The sequence below is a fragment of the Humulus lupulus genome, chromosome 6, assembly GCF_963169125.1.
Source record: "Humulus lupulus chromosome 6, drHumLupu1.1, whole genome shotgun sequence".
NCBI classification, from domain to species: domain Eukaryota; kingdom Viridiplantae; phylum Streptophyta; class Magnoliopsida; order Rosales; family Cannabaceae; genus Humulus; species Humulus lupulus.
The window spans coordinates 128491864-128506787 of NC_084798.1; positions in this window are offsets into that span (position 1 = coordinate 128491864).

A 14924-nucleotide genomic window follows, 5' to 3' on the forward strand; every position below is an offset into this window, starting at 1 on the left:
ATGTACGCACGCTGCCATTGAAAAGCTCGACTCAGGGTAGTTTGGTATGATCGGTTGATATATTCATGAATATGTGTTTAATGATTTGTGTGCGTGCCTAAATTATTATGAGCATGATCATTGAAATAACATATGCATGATGCCAGGGCAAGGCCCGGTGTATGCTGCATGATATTTGTATCGCACTTTGGTCGATTGATCTTGGTTGTTGTTGAGATTGAGAGGTGGAAATTGGACCTTGTTATCATGCCTAATGAGCGGTGTCATTGATTGCAGGCATTTAGTTGCAATGCCTCGCCAATCATCGAGACTCCGTGGCATTCAGGCCGAGGATGATAACCAGGGGCAGGACCCTCCACCTGCTCCTCAGAACTGGCAACAGATTTTAGCAGAGACGGAGGCTAGGTTGAAGAAAACAGAGGATGAGCTTAGTCAGTACAGGCAACCAGCTCCTCCACCGGCCACTGTGATACCACCGCCTAGTGTGGTACCGGCTCCGGTTCAACCTGTGACTGGGAACAGGTTGGAACCTCTATATGAAAAATTCAGAAAACAACAACCTCCTACCTTTGAGGGGGGAGCAGACCCACTGCAGGCTGAGCAGTGGATGAGTACAATGTCTGTAATCCTGGACTTCATGAGGGTTGAAGGAAGGGATAGGGTTGGCTGTGCCAGTTATATGCTTAGACATGATGCACGAATATGGTGGGAGGTAGTAGGGCAGCGAAGGGATACTGCTATTATGACCTGGGAGGAATTCAAGAGCATTTTCAACGAGAAATACTACAGCGTAGCCGTTCGAGCGGCGAAGGCGGATGAGTTCAACAGTCTGACTCAGGGCAGGTTATCTGTCACTGAGTACGCCTTGGTATTTGATAGATTGGCGAAGTTTGCGCCAGAGCTTGTGCCGACTGATATGGCCAGAAGGGACAGATTTGTACGGGGATTAGGTGCAATGATCGCCCGTGACGTGAGTATTACAATGGCTCCAGAGACTACCTATGCGCAAGTGGTAGACAAGGCCCTCACTGCTGAGAGGGCTGAGGATCAGATCTGGAAGGATAATGCTGCTAGGCGTGATACCAGGAGGGTAGTGCCTTCTTCTTCTGGGCCTAGTCGGGGCAGCGGCTGTAACAACCCAAATCCGCTAATAAGGCTTAAGGGCCTTGATTAGCGTGCCAGGAGGGCATGATGGGATTTATGTGTGATTTTAATGATTTAAATGCATGGTTATGATTTAAACCATGTTATATGACTATTTGTTTATCTGAGATGCATGACTATGTATGTTAGTATGCATGTAGGCCCGGATCGTGTTAGAAGGGCATAATTGTAATTTTGGCCATGTTGGGCATAACTGCATTGATATCTGATGATTGTTGAGACCACAGTGGTATGTGGGTGTTTCAGTGATTTGTGACTCGAGGCGATCCCAGTGATCAGGCTAGCGGAAAGTCTTAGCGGGAATTTATACCCGGCTCGGGGCGAGCCTGGGGGTATGAGCAGGAATTCAGAGAAATAGATTGAGATTTATTTTGATGATGGGGGATAATTAATCGGTGATTTATCAGGTATTGGGAAGCAACGGGAAAATATTAGAGACACTTGAGGATTAGCGGGAATTGGGTAAATGACTAAAACGACCCTATTTGGACAAAAGGATTTAGAATTTATAGGGAGGGCGTTTTGGTCATTTGGCTTTTGGAGATAGGTTTTTTTTATAAGGCTTTATAGAGAGAGGGAATGCTGAAAGAAAAAGAAAAGAAAGAAAAAGAAAAGAAAGAAGAAAGAAAAAAAGAAAAGAGAGAAAACAGGGGGGGTTTTCTCAAGGAACGGTTTGTGCGTTCTTGCACCGTTCCTCTCCGTTTTTCTTGGGGAAAAGCTTAGTGGAGAGCAAGGATAGGCTGAGCATCAAGGATCTTGGGTTAGACTTGAAGATTTGGCAAGAACACATCAATGTTTGAGGTAAGTTTTAGAGATTTTCGGTTTTAAGGGTTTTGATGGTTTGAGCTGTGTTTTGAGTTGGATTGATGGGAATCTCAGGGGATTTCTGGGCAAGCTTTGAGGGAGAGCAAGCTAAGGAGGCCTAGGGTTGAATCAAGGTCGAAATTTGCAGCAATGGTATGATTTCTAAGACTTTAACTTTGTGGTTTGCTTGAATTTCTGGTTTAGGGTTGTTCATGGTAGATTTTGAGATTTGGGATAAATGATCTTGGGATTTGAGGATTTGGTATGCTTGGGATGAATGGAGAGTGTTCATAAGCTTGATTTTGAGTTTGGTAAAGATTTGGGGAAGTTTGGTTTGAGATTGGGTGAAAGAAATCGCAGAAATGCGATTTTGGGTTTTCTGGGCTGCAACTAGCGCTACAGCGCTAGTCAGTGGGCGCTGTAGCGCTAGTCCCTGTTTCTGGAGGGGTGTTCTGCTTGTAGCGCTACAACGCCCTCTTTAGAGCGCTGTAGCGCTGCACTGTTCACAGAGGGGAATTTTTGAGTTTTGATGAGGGATTTTGACCTAGGGTTCGGGGCTTGTTTCTGCCACTTTGTTTTGGGGATTTGGGACTTCCCAGGGGCTCGGGATTGGTCCCGAGGCTAGGTATTCGGACTTGGGGTTCGGTGTTGACTTTGACCTATGTTTGTGCCTAGGTGTGCGCTAAGGCTCGAGTGGGATCGTGCTCAAGGAGTCAGGAGATTTTAACTATCGCATTGTCAGGTAAGAAAACTATAACACCCGTAGGATAGGGCGTGGGCCATAGTATGATTGCGGGGACGCGGCCCTATATTGCATCACATGTTAGGGTGCAGACTTAAATGAATTAATATTTGATTGCATGTTGTTGTGTTATATTATATGTGTGATTATGATGAAATGAACGGCAAGGGCCGAGTACGGCGTAGGCCGGGGCGGCCGTGGGCCGAAAGTAACACCTAGCACATGGGATGCTATATTCAGGGTGGGACCCAAGGGATACATGAGTTATCCTCGCGGTGAGAACCGATACCCCAGGGCTTTGGTAAGGGTCCTGGGGCGGCATGGCCGTGTTTGCTTAGTCTAATGATTCACTTGTTTATTTGTGGATTATCTGTTATGATAAACTGTATACATTGCATATGTTATGTTCTGCATGAGTTTTCTTGCTGGGCTTCGGCTCACGGGTGCTCTGTGTTGCAGGTAAGGGCAATGACTGAATCAACCAACCATGAGTACGGAGAGCGTGAAGCGGCGCGTACATGTTTGGCCTGCCCGACTGCTTTGGTTGGGGGATTATTTGAAAATGGCTGTAATAATCTACGATTTTATGATTTATGAACTGTAAACTTATTTCAAGATGTAAATAGTTTTCAAACCTTATTTTGGGATCCCAAATGTTTAATAATAGAAGTTTTAATGAAATGACGCATTTTCAAAGATTACAGCCTTAACTTTTAATTAGTCACACTTTTGTTTCAAAACCTCGGTTAGCGAGTCCATTGCACACTGTTTTGTCTTAAAAACTCACTTAGTAACGGCTCTAAGGAAGTAGGGCGTTACAACTTGGTATCAGAGCGAGCCAAGGTTTATTGGTTCTGGAGATCGACCGAACATGTACGCTCGCTGTCAGTGACAAGCTCGACTCAGGGTTGGTTGGTATGATTAATTGACATGTCTGAATATATGCTTGAATGCCCTGTTTGCCTGCTTATTTTATATGGAGCATGAGTAATGAGTTGGCATATGCAGGAGATACGGTTGGGCTAGGCCCTTGATTATTGCATGTTGAGATTGATGCATGCTGAATAATACTATTATGCATGTGGATGAACATTGGCATAGTGGTTTGCATATTGAGTGTATGTGGTTAATTTTCTGAATTAAATTCATAAGTTTATCCGTCTATTTGCTTGTATGAAGCATGTTGAGACCTGGATATACTTAGTGGTGATAAATCTAGTAGCTAAATGTATATCATTGTGGATTTGAACTAGTATATGCTTGTGTGTGCATTATACCTGTGGATGTTTGGACCTAGTGGTGGTTTGGTTCAGAGTAGGAACCACAGAGTTCAGGAGTTGGTCGGTTTTGACAGATGAACTCGAGTTGTCGGTTCCTAGAAGGGTTTGGGGACTTGATATTGTGTTGAAAAGGGGGTTTCTAGATGTAAGTTGGAGTTGAGATCTCTAGTTATCCCTGAAAGCAGCAGCAGGGGATCGCTAGTGTGTGGGTAAGCTGTGGAGTTTGTTAGTTGAGATGAGATAAGTGAATAGCAGATTTCTCTGGAGAATTAGCTGATTAGATGTTTTAACAGTAAGGTTACCGGTGATGGTTTATTGTGAAGTATGGACAGATAAGGGTACTATATGAAAGGCGTTTAGGGTGTTATCCTCTAGAGTTGAGGAAGGTACGAGTTGACAAGGAATTTATCAATAGACGGGCAGAGTTAATTCCACCCTTGGTTAAGTGGATGAGAAATCCTGATTAGGGGGTTATGTTAAATGTTGAGGCAGAGGGATGCCTGGAATTGGTACTCGGGATGAGGTACTGGCTTAATGGGTTGGAAAGGACCTAGATGATGGATGGTTAGATGAGATTTTTAAAGACATGATTTGAACTGTGGAGACTGGTGGACTTATAAGTTTGGTTTGGACTGTTGGGGGTAACAACAGCGTAGATTAATGGGTTTGGTGAATTGGCTAGTTCATTTTGGGAATTTATACTGATGGATGTATCTGGAATTGATGGCGACCCATTTAAGGATTTGAGATTTGAATTAGTCTAAGGAGTTTGGGCGGTTCTGATGTAAGGATTTATCGTCTGTATGTGGATGGCAGAGAGAGCCATGGGGTTCGAGGAACTGATGGTTGATGATTAGAGCATGAGTGCTAGAGCCGCAGGGGCAGTGCTTCCTTTGATGGAATTAGTAAGGAGAGAATTGTGATAATCGAGTTGAAGGGACCCCAGACAGTGCTTGGGCACCTAAATTTAAGATTTGAATGAAGCTTGATTGCTAAGGTGGTTGTCGAGCTGGCGACAGGAACCAGGGAGGTTAGTTAGTATGCGCATAGGGGAGAGGATGCCACCTGAGAGGAGGTCAGGTGAGGACTTCTACATAGAATGACTCGATATGTTGGGATAGATTTCCCATAGTGAGGGGACGGAGAACTGGAATGCATCGATACGTTCGAGGTTCGAGGCTGATTCCTCAAGGATGAGTATTTAACTGAATCGTTATGCTATGGTTGCGTAACGAAATGGAAGGACTCGGTGTTGTGAATGTCCCGAGTGGGAGATGGACATAGAGAGGTCGACTCAAAGGTGCCATTTGAGAGGCCGAGGACAGTAATACTTATTGAGAAGGAAATAGAGACTCTGGCAGACGGATTGTAGAGGATCTCATCTGGAGTACGTAAAGGAGTCAGAGCTGACCAGTGGGAAAATTACGTGGGTATGTAAAGAAAGATTTAGGGGATACTTCAAGGTCAGACTACAGATAGGTTGGTATAAGGGATGTTGTAGAAGACGGTTTTGGCCGACAGAAAGTCTATTGAAGCAATCGAAGAAATTTGATCTTGGATTAGCCAGAGTGTTATACTGCGGAGATTGCTAGTATCGTCGGGTTAGGACGAAAAGTACAATGTTGGATACAAGATGGGACGATGTCCCCAAGAGTTGATCTACGACCTGGTTATTGCCAGTTGGAAACCAAGGATAAAGACTTTTCGTGAATTAATTAGGTTGCACGGGGCAGGGTGTGAGGAATTGGTAACAAGGATTCTGGAACGGTTCAAGCTGCAGCAGCACAGGTAAGTTCTTTAGACAGAGAATGCATGAACGGTGTGGGCAAGTTCCCTTCAAGTTCACGAGCAGTACATATGGATTACTCCCAGACAGAAATGGTGAGCAAGTGACTATGCGAAAGACGTTTGTACCCAGAAGGCGAAGTCACAGGTAAGGTTCTACGGAGTGTTAGTTTGGATGTCGTCAGGAGTTCTCAGATTACAGCTGCAAGAAGAAAGGACAGGTAAGAGAAGAATTGATCTGAAGCCGCAAAGAAGCTAATGATGGGCGTCTGAAGAATTGAAAGCATAACAAGATTGGTAAGCGCGTCATCTATTGCACAAGCATCTCCGAGGACAACTACATCAGAGATGAGGAGAACAGTAAAACTTGAGGTTAGACGGACTGAATGTGTCGAATCAGAAAGAAATTCAGAAGACAATGTAAGAATTGATTAATATCCTGGAATGCTGGAATGTGTGTGTGTTATGGCTAAGTTAAGAGTGGTGGCATAAAGGACTTGGTCTATGATGAGGTACTTGAGTGTTGGGTATTAGTAAGAAGGCTAACGTTGAGACCCAGATGCGGTGAAAAGTAGCAGACGGACGACCAGTGCTGGAATTCCTCGATTGAGCGAGGGGAGATATAATTAGAGGCGGAGCTCCTAACTGTGAGGCGAGTATCAGTCAGGGAATAATGCCATAGATTGCGATGGAGGATATAAGGCAGCGACTGAGATTGGCGTAACGTTAGTAGGTTTGATTAGCTGGTGAGGGTCACTGAGCTATGGAATCCGAAGTGTCGGCTTGGGTCAAAGCAGGGAAGAACCCTGCTAAAGTGGTACAAGTTAGGATACCAGGAATGGATGAAGGATCCAATTAGATTTGGTTTATGAATGAGAATTCTGAATGGACATTATTCCACCTCCTAGGGTACGTCGTACCGGGAGGGACGAGGGGTGCCGGAATATAGCATTTTCCTTTGGACCCTGAGGGGTTAGGTGATGTGGTGGTGTATCATGGGGATAGACCACATTAGACCTTAAGTAAGGTATTTGGACATGAAGAGTTTTAACTCGGTTGTTTGAAGTTAATGTTGATTGGGTCGAGTGGACTGGTTTCAGGATGGAGCGTCGACGATATCGAATTAAGACCATTTAGTAGTTTAAATTTTGGAATGGGCCTAGAGGACGAAAAGAACAGAGTGGGAACCTAGAATTGTCAGTTGATTGCAAGTGAATTGGCAGTCTGAAAGTTATTAAAGATCTTAAGGAATTAAGCGCTGAGTAGGCGAATACTTGAGGTATTAAGGGAAGTGTAATCCCTGACGAGTTAGTCGCGGTGGCAGTTGTTGGTGTCTTGTTAATGTAACGCATAATGAATACTATGGTTTGGCTTTGGTTCAGAGAGAAAGCTAGAGAGGTTGTTGGAATCCTTAAGGCAGGAGTGTCTGCATATTCGAAAGAATAAAGAGCAGGTAAATTGTTAAATGTTGAGGAAATAAAGTTCCGGAAGGAAAGATTTGTAGCTCTACGTAATAACAGACGAGGATCTGTAAGGTGTTCAGAGAAAGAAGGGAGAGTTCTGACTCTTATTTCAACATGAAATTCAGAAGTTCTACTAAGGGTTAGGCCAGCGGGGCCTACAAGCTGATCCCACCTAGTAGAGGTGATGAATTGGTCAATGAATTGGCTATCGAGAAGACAATGAATTAGTAATTGTAATCTAGGCAGACCCTGAAGTTTCAGCAGGGTTGCGGGGTATACAAGAAGCTATCGGGAGCATGGCTATTAGACAAAATCTTGAGAGGCAAGATTGTTACTCCTGTAAGAGTGTTGTTGAAAAGTAAAGTAAAGGCGGTGGACCTTGGAAGTTATGGTCAGAACTGCGGGTTTATTGACTGGTGTGTTTGGATAAATTTCGAGGACGAAATTTTTATGAGGAGGGGATAGTTGTAACGACCCAAATTCGCTAATAAGGCTTAAGGGCCCAGGACAGTTGTATAGTTCGAGGCAGATATAGAGCTAGTGGTTGGTAGGTTAGCCAACATTACTCTTCAGTCAACACTCCTCAAGAGGATTAAGGAAGCACAGGGAAAGGACCCTCAGTTAGTTGAACGTAGAGAGAATGTCCTATCGGGAGCAGCTAAGGACTTCTCTATTTCTGAGATGGGTTTGTTGAAGTACAAAGGATGGATTTGTGTTCCGATTGATCCAGACATTCGGCGAGAGATTCTGGACGAGTCTCATACCACTCCCTACTCTTTGCACCCAGGTTCTACGAAGATGTACCATGACCTGAAGGTTTTGTATTGGTGGTCAGGCATGAAGAGGGACGTGGTGGATTATGTGGCTAGATGCCTAACCTGTCAGCAGATTAAGGCGGAACACCAGAGGCCAGCAGGATTATTACAGCCTCTTGGGATTCCCGAGTGGAAATGGGAAGATATTGCCATGGACTTTGTGGTAGGATTGCCAAAGACCGTGGGTCAGCACGACTCGGTATGGGTGATTGTGGATAGGTATACGAAGTCCGCCCACTTCTTACCTGTGAAGACGACTTATACTGTGGAGCAGTATGCAGAGCTTTATGTTAAGGAGATTGTTCGACTTCATGGGGCTCCGAGGTCGATAGTATCCGACAGAGACCCCACTTTCACTTCCATGTTTTGGAAGAGCCTGCAGAAGGCAATGGGCACGCAGCTTCGGTTTAGTACTGCTTATCATCCTCAGACGGATGGACAGTCTGAGAGGACAATTTAGATACTGGAGGACATGTTACGAGCTTGTGTGTTGGATTTTGAGGGATCTTGGAGTAGGTATCTCCCTCTGATTGAGTTCTCGTACAACAATAGTTATCAGGCGACAATCGGTGTGGCTCCGTATGAGATGTTGTATGGAAGAAAGTGCAGATCGCCGATTCACTGGGATGAGGCAGGTGAGAGAAGGTATTTAGGTCCTGAGATGGTTCAGAGGACCAATGAGGCACTTGAGAAGATTAGAGCTCGTATGCTCGCCTCCCAGAGTCGCCAGAAGAGTTATTCAGATCAGAAACGCAGAAGCGTGGAATTCCAAGTTGGGGATCATGTATTCCTCAGGGTTTCACCCCTGAGAGGAGTAAAACGATTTGGCGTTCGGGGCAAGCTGAGTCCCAGGTTTGTTGGTCCATTTGAGGTTCTGGAACGAATTGGGGAGGTGGCTTACAGGTTAGCAATGCCTCCAGCTTTATCAGGAGTTCATGACGTGTTTCATGTATCCATGCTCCGGAAGTATGTTTCGGACACTACTCATGTGTTGAGCAATGAGAACTTGGAGTTGGATCGAGACTTATCATATGAAGAAAAGCCTGTTCAGATCCTTGATAGGAAGGACAAGGTCTTGAGGAGCAAGACCATCGCTTTGGTCAAAGTATTGTGGAGGAATAGCAAGATCGAAGAAGCGACATGGGAACTGGAATCAGATATGCGGGAGCGGTATCCCGAGTTGTTCAGGTAAATTTCGAGGACGAAATTCTCATGAGGAGGGGATAGTTGTAACGACCCAAATTCAGTGTTTAGGCTTTAGGGCCTGGGGAAGTGTGCCTGGAGGGCATGATGGGATTTTGTGTGTGACTTTATTAAGTTTAATGCATCATTATGATTTATTGCACGTTATATGACTATTGGATTATTTGAGATGCATGACTATGTGAATCAGTATGCATGTAAAACTGATTGTCTTAAAATGAGCATGATTGTAACTTGGCCATGTTAGGGCATAACTGTGATAATTGTACTATGTGAATCGTGCCATGTGAGTGTGATGTTTTATCAGGATGCACGCATCGAGACGGTCCTAGAGAGCCAGTTAGTCTAAAAGTCACAACGGGATGTTGTACCCGGCTCGGGAGGAGCCCAGGGGTACTTCGGGAATCTTATAAGTTGAGTTTAGAAAGAGTGATTAGTTATTGATATTTTGGTAACCATTTGTAACTGCTGTGAGTAACAAGTTTTAAGATAGGAAGTGGTAGAATTGAAATGAAAGTGTTAAGACTTAAGTACCCTTGAAGGTTTAGCTTAGAAGGATTAGTAAGGAGGGGTAATTTGGTCTTTTGGCAAGGGTATAGACAAAAGGCAGCTGGGATATAGGGGGCACGGTTTGGAGTATTGGGCATTTAGTGTCTTGATAAAATTTGAAGAGAAGGAAAAGGAGAGAAGAGAAAGGCTAGGGCAAGCAAGAAGAAGAAGAAGAAGAGAAGGAGAAATGGGAGTCTAGGAGGGGATCAAGGACTTGTGTGGATTCTTCATTTGAGGTAAAGGTTTTATACATATCTAAGTATGGATTTTTGTTTTGATTTAAGGAATTTAAATGCCTAAGCTAAACATTGTTGGGTTTTGGGGTTAGTTGCTGAAATTTGAAATCATAGGAGTGGATCTTGGGTGTGTAGATGTTTTGAATTGATTCTAGTGTTTATAGGATGTTAGATTGTTCATATGAGGTTTGGATTTGAGTTTTGGGGTTTAGGTATTGGTTTGGGGTGATTTGGAGAGGTTAAAGCTCGGGGAAAATGCAGGAAAAACCCAGATTTTCTGGGTTCGCGATGGAGCGCCGCGGCCCTGTTCTTCGGTGCCGCGGCGCGAGGAGGCTTCAGGATGAGGGCATGGGCTCTGGGCGCCGCGGCCCTAGGCCATTTTGGCAGCCCAAAAGTTGAGTTTTTGGGGCTTTTGCCCGGGGACTCGGGGGATGGTTCCGATACTTTGCTTTATGGATTTATAGGTCCCGGGAGTGCGGGATTGGTCCCGGGAAGTGGTTCTAGGCTTGGTTAGTATTGAAAGTGTTTTATGTGTGTTGTGACTAGGATTTCGGAGAGGCTCGTGCTAGAGGACCGTGCTCGTGATCGTGGTGCATCGGAAAGCACGGAATACAGGTAAGAAAACCGTAACACCCGAATTTAGGGCATGGCCCCACTGTGTGATTGTAGGGCGTGGCCCTGGATTGTATTACGTGCAAATGCTTAACCTTAAATGAACCGTGATGTGTGTGAATGTTTATTTTGAATGTACTATATGTGTGATTATGATGAAACGAGCGGCAGAGGCCGGGTACGGCGTAGGCCGGGGCGGCCGTGGGCCGAAAATAACACACAGCACATGGGATGCTTATATTCAGGGTGGGACCCAAGGGATACATGAGTTATCCTCGCGGTGAGAACCGAAACTCCAGGCTTTGGTAAGGCCTTGGGAGCGGCATGGCCGTACTTGTTTATTATGATGGTTTTCCTATGTGTCAGTGAATTATTGCCAGCTTTTTGTGTTTGCATATGTTATGTGTTATTTGGGTTTTCTTGCTGGGCTTCGGCTCACGGGTGCTCCGTGTGGCAGGTAAAAGCAAGGAGTCAGTCAACCGGCCATGAGTATGGAGAGCGTGGGGGCGGCGCGTACATGTTCGGCCTGCCCGACTGCTTTGGTTGGGGGCATTTTGTATATGGTTGTATTTAACCATTCTTTTGATAGCTGATCAAGTGTAAATCTATTTTTTTGAATTGTAAACATTTTGTAAACCTTATTTTGGGATCCCGGATGTTATATATTTAACGTTTTCAATGAAGTTGACCATTTTAAAAGAATACAGCCTTAAACTCTGGTTTAATTACACTTTTGGTTTTAGAAACCACTTTGAGTCAATTAAATGCACAATTTCTGTTTTAAACTCACTTAGTAACGGCTCTAAGGTAGTAGGGCGTTACAGATGTCATCAGAGACTTTGAGCATTCATCGTGCTCGGTTCCTGGAGAACCTCAGATCCTAGGGCATTCATCTTTCTCGGTTCCTTCAGGACCTGGGAACCTTTGACCATTCATCTTGCTTGGTTCCTTGAGGTCCTTAGAATCTTGAGAATTCTTGTTGTTTGGTTCCTTGAGGCCAACGAAACCTTTGAGTATTCATCTTGCTCGGTTCAAGGAGAATCTCTAAACCTGGAGCATTCATCTTGCTCGGTTCCTAGAGAACGTCAGAACCTTTGACCATTCATCTTACTCGGTTCTATGAGGTCCTCGTAACCTTCAGCATACTTCTTGCTTGGTTCCGAGAGGTCTTCGAAACCTTTGAGAATTTGTCCTGCTCGGTTCTAGGAGAAACTCGGATCCTAGAGCATTCATCTTGCTTGGTTCCTAGAGAACCTTAGAACCATTCAGCATTCATCTTACTTGGTTCCATGAGGTCCTCAAAACCTTGAGCATTCTTCTTGCTTCATTCATGGAGGTCCTCAGAACCTTTGACCATTCATCTTGCTCGGTTCCTGGAGAACCTCATAACGTGGGCCATTTATCTATCCCAGTTCGTAGAGAACTTCGAAATATTTGAGCATTCAATTTACTTTGTTCCGAGAGGTCCTCCGAACCTTTGGGTATTCATCTTGCTCGGCTCCTGTAAAACTTTTGAACCGACAGTATTCATCTTACTCAATTCCTAGAGAACATCAAAACCATTGAACATTCATCTAGCTCGGTTCCTTGAGGTCCCAAGAACCTTGAACCTTCTTCTTGCTTGGTTCGTAGAGGTTCTCGAAACCTGTGAGCATTCGTCTTGTTCGGTTCCTGGAGAACCTCGGAACCTGGAGCTTTCATTTTGCTCAATTCCTAGAGAAGCTCGGAACCTTTGACCATTCATCTTGCTTGGTTCCTTGAGGTTCTTGGAACCTTGAGCATTTCACTTGGTTGGTTCCTTGAAGCGCTTGGAACCTTTGATCTTTCGACTTGCTCGGTTCCTAGAGAACCTCAAAACCTGGAGCATTCTTCTTGCTCGGTTCCTAGAGAACCTTGGAACCTTTCAGAATTCTTCTTGCTAGGTTCCTTGATGTCTTCGGAGCCTTGAGAATTCTTCTTGCTTGGTTACTAGAGGTCCTCAGAACCTTTGAGCGTTAGTCTTGCTCTGTTCCTAGAGAACCTCGATACCAAGAGCTTTCATCTTGCTTGGTTCCTAGAGAACCTCGGAACCTTTGAGAATTCATCTTGCTCGGTTTCATGAGGTACTAAGAAACTTGAGCATTCTTTTTACTTTATTCATAGAGGTCATCAGAACCTTTGCGCAATCATCATGCTTTGTTCCCAGAGAACCTCAGATCCTCTAGCATTCATCTTTCCTTTGAGCAATCATCTTACTTGGTTCCTTGAGGTCCTAAGAACCTTGAGCCTTCTTCTTGCTCGGTTCATAGAGAACCTCGGAACCTGGAGCATTCATCTTGCTCGGTTGCTTGGAATCCTTGGATCCTGTGACCATTCATCTTTCTCGGTGCCTTGAGGTCGTGACAGTCAGAATCCCGTGATCCATAAGGGGAAAGACTAGGTAAGCTGTACAATCCCACACCGCCTGGGGAAGGTCAAGTGTGATGATTCTAAGACTGTGTAGGTATGGGACTACACAGTTGAAGAGGGCTTAAATAGATTGATGGGTACTACCTATATCAGGAAGGTGCATCTTCTTTTCGGTAGCCCATCACTTGAGAGCTCCATGGTTAAGCGTGCTTGGCCTGGAGTAATCTAGGGATGGGTGACCTCCTGGGAATTTTTCCCAGGAAGTGTGCGAGTGAGGACAAAGCACGCTGGAAAGACTTGTCTTGGTTTGTAGGGCTAGTCGTCATTCCAGAAAGCAACCATAGTGATGTGGGACGTCACATAATGGTATCAGAGCCTTGACCCAGCCGGAAGTGTGGTCGACAGGGACGTCGGGCCCATAAGGGGGGTGATTGTGACAGTCAGAATCCCGTGATCTGTAAGGGGAAAGACCGGGTAAGCTGTGCAATCCCACACCGCCTGGGGAAGGTCAAGGGTGATGATTCTAAGACTGTGTAGGTATGGGACTACACAGTTGAAGAGGGCTTAAATAGATTGATGGGTACTACCTATATCAGGAAGGTGCATCTTCTTTTCGGTAGCCCATCACTTGAGAACTCCATGGTTAAGCGTGCTTGGCCTGGAGTAATCTAGGGATGGGTGACCTCCTGGGAAGTTTTCCTAGGAAGTGTGCGAGTGAGGACAAAGAACACTGGAAAGACTTGTCTTGGTTTGTAGGGCTAGTCGTCATTCCAGAAAGCAGGCATAGTGATGTGGGGCGTCACATAATGAGTTGTAACGCCCTACTTCCTTAGAGCCGTTACCAAGTGAGTTTTAAGACAAAACAGTGTGCAATGAACTCGCTAACCGAGGTTTTTTAAAACAAAGTGTGACTAATCAAAATCTTAAGGCTGTAATCTTTGAAAATGCGTTGTTTCATTAAAAACTTCTAGTATTAAACATTTGGGATCCCAAAATAAGGTTTGAAAACTATTTACATCTTGAAATAAGTTTACAGCTGATTAGTTATAAAAATCATAGATTATTACAGCCATTTCTCGAAGAAACCCCCAACCAAAGCAGTCGGGCAGGCCAAACATGTACGCGTCGCTTCACGCTCTCCGTACTCATGGCTGGTTGACTCAATCTATGCCCTTACCTGCAACACAGAGCACCCGTGAGCCGAAGCCCAGCAAGAAAACTCAAGCAGTACATAACATATGCAAATTATACAGTTAATCATATCAGATAGTCCACAGATAAACAGGTCAACCAATAGACATAAGCGACCTGGCCATGCCGCCCTGGAAGACTTACCAAAGCCTGGGGTCTCGGTCCTTACCGTAAGGATATCACATGTATCCATGGGGTTCCACCCTGACTACAAGCACTTCACGTGCTAAGTGGTACTTCCGGCCCCACTGCCGTTCTCGGCCTTTCGCCTTTCTCGGCCTTACGCCTTTCTCGGCCTTACGCCGTTTCATTCAACTATAATCACAGATAGTCTAACTCGAATAACATTTGAACATATATCAATACAATCAAGTCTGCACACTAACATGTAATGCAATATGGGGCCGTGCCCTGCAATCACACTATGGGCCCATGCCCTGTCCTATGGGTGCTATAGTTTTCTTACATGTCAATTTGATAGCTTTCAACACTTGACTCCTTGAGCATGATCCCACACGAGCCTTAGCGCACACCTAAACACAGCCATAGGTCAAAGTCAACACCGAACCCCAAGTCCGAAAACCTAGCCTCGGGACTAATCCCGAGCCCCCGGGAAGTCCTAGATCCCCAAAACAAAGTGATGGAATCGAGCCCCGAACCCTAGGTCAAAATCCCTCAACAAAAGCCCAAAA